This window comes from Anguilla rostrata, unplaced genomic scaffold, assembly GCF_018555375.3.
Source record: "Anguilla rostrata isolate EN2019 unplaced genomic scaffold, ASM1855537v3 scaf0631, whole genome shotgun sequence".
In the NCBI taxonomy this organism is placed as follows: Eukaryota; Metazoa; Chordata; class Actinopteri; order Anguilliformes; family Anguillidae; genus Anguilla; species Anguilla rostrata.
In genome coordinates, this window is record NW_026986102.1 from 1 (window position 1) to 2,469 (window position 2,469).

The 2,469-nt window shown below is 39.4% G+C and overlaps 1 long non-coding RNA gene across 2 annotated transcripts; it reads right to left on the reverse strand.

The window, feature by feature from the left end:
• Nucleotides 1-945: 945 nt before the first annotated feature.
• Nucleotides 946-2,078, reverse strand: LOC135246639 (uncharacterized). 2 transcript variants are annotated; one of them, XR_010327824.1, is made up of 2 exons: nucleotides 2,054-2,078; nucleotides 946-1,598 (listed from the first exon to the last, which is right to left on the reverse strand). It is a non-coding gene; the product is annotated as an uncharacterized LOC135246639 (long non-coding RNA). The 2 variants fall into 2 exon arrangements; XR_010327823.1 differs by lacking the exon at nucleotides 2,054-2,078 and adding an exon at nucleotides 1,686-2,047.
• Nucleotides 2,079-2,469: the final 391 nt, after the last annotated feature.

A 2,469-nucleotide genomic window follows, 5' to 3' on the forward strand; every position in this document is an offset into this window, starting at 1 on the left:
AAATGTGTGACACATTCAATCACCATTTTATTTTGGCTGGTTATTTATTTGAGAATACAGCGATGTCCTCTGGAAATGTAGATCCTACGCTGCTTATGTGCTCACTTCCAGTTCATAAAGGCTTGCTAGCTTGCTAAAGTGAACCAAATATGTTAGCTAGCTCGCTCGTTTGATAATGAGGATTGATAAACATAGTGGTCGTATAAACGCATTTAATTAAAAACTTTCACTAAATCTACATACCTTTATTGCCGCAACCGAATCTGTGCAGACAAGTCTTGCAGTGGAGAATATTGGATGAGGCACGAGTAACAAACGTCTTATTAGAGAAGTAGCGCGTCAGCTGCTGCAGTTCACACTTGTATTAGAGCTCCCTCTACTGGATAATTGTAGTAAATAGCAATTACAACGTTCAAGCAGACAAGTACAGATAAATAATCATCGTTTTTTTTTTGTTTATTATATAATATATATTAATATATTATAGATATATCGGTCGGGCTCTAGTACATAATCTGCAGAAATGGGTGCCTTTACTGAAGTTTTCACTAAAGCCACTCTGTGATCCCATATCATTCTTTCCAAGATAAGGTGGGACTGGCTCAATGTATCTAAACTGATTTTTAAAAACCGTTTTTTGTCTTTGATCAGTTTTCAAGGTACCAGTGTTGCATGCCCGAAACAAATCCTCGGATTTAAGAACCTCTCTCTCTCACGGTCAGAGATATCCAATGATACCAGCTTTTCGTCCAACTTATGAAGTAAATGAGACTGACTGATATCATGCACTGCTTGAAAATCCTCAATAATAGACTGTATGACTGATGCTGGCAGTAAAAGTTTTGCCTGCAACTTTAAATAAAGAAAGCCAAATTGTTCAAGAAAAGGGATTCATCTGCTCTCTCTGGCAGCACCGCTGCTTGGTCTCCCTCGTTATCATCACTTACGTTACGTCGTCAGTCAAATCCCCCTCCAACACTGAAACATCCTCAACTTGTTCATTGGTTGCCGTTAGTCTCGTCTCTGTTCCTACTGTTACATGGCCCAGAAGACTGGATACTGTACAAGACTTGTGTACTGTGGAAAAATTAGAAATAAAGGAAGAGACGACTGAAAACGTTCTCCCACACTGACGAAATGGACAAGAAACGGCCCTGCCCTCTCCGATATGAGATTTCAAATGAGAGTTTAAACTGGATAAATCATTGCATCTAACATTGCAAAATTCTACATGACAAGATACACACTCGATTGCAGTTACCTGTGCTCTCCTCTTATCTTTATGCTCTCGATATACATGACATTCCAACTGCGTCATGTTTCTGAACGAACGGGAGCAATCAAAAAAGGCGCATTTAAACAACGCGGTTGGAAGACTCGCATGTACTTTCATATGCCTAACAAACGCATACTTCGTTAAGCATTGGTGACCACAATACTGACATGTAAACATGCTTTCATACTAAGCTATCGCTGGCGAATGATTGGCCGTTATGATACTAACTAGTTTGATGAATTCGAAACGCACGTAGCCTACCTGCACAATCCGGCGACACTCTAGCCAGCTGCAACAAAAAATACTCAAAGTACAGGGTTGCCTTGGAAAAGAACAAGAAAATTTATGTGAAATACAGATCAACGTATTCTGTTGGAAATCAAAAACGAACAAATTGTGATATAATTACTTTTAAATTCGCGTAGCCTATTAGGTGTGACACTCGAAACTTGGCATTGCTTTGTTAGCAAATTCTCTGTCGCCACTACTAACCAACGGCTTCCCAATATCCATAGCAATTTCCAGTTAATTACTGAAAATTCAAACGGTGTTATGCAGTTAAGAGCAAAACGCCCACAATGCTGTTCTGTCTTAAGCAATGTGCCGTATATCAATAAAACAGCAGATTACTGTAGGAATTTCCCTGTAATTTCACATCAATTTCATGCCGTGTACCAACAATGACAATGAGTTTGCTTTTATATTTATTGATTTTTATAGATTTAATCAGCTGGACGTGAAATGTTCTTCTGCGGGCGTTTGGGCATATTATCTTACCGTTGTCAAGCAAAACTCTGCTTCGTATTCTAATTGGACCGTCCTTATGCAGACACTCTGGTTTGTAGTTCTAGTCGCACCGTTGTTAAGCAAACATCTCTGGTCGTAAGTTCTATGAAAACAATGATTTTATCAAGAAAAAATAGTTCATTCCCGTTTCATACCATGCAATTTGTTGTGTTCAATAATAGATGTTACAGGTTGAGTGTATTCTGACCACTAGGAGGCACTGTATTACTTTCCCGAGAGTAGTTGGAAGACTACCCTAGTAAGGATGTGACGTAAGGGAAAGTGTGTTGACCAGGAGAGATTGGGTTAAGATCAGAGACTGTAAAAAATATGGACACAGCTACTGTGACGTCACCCATTGACTCTCCGTGGGTCTCTAAAACACGTTTTGAAGCTCAATGGCGGCG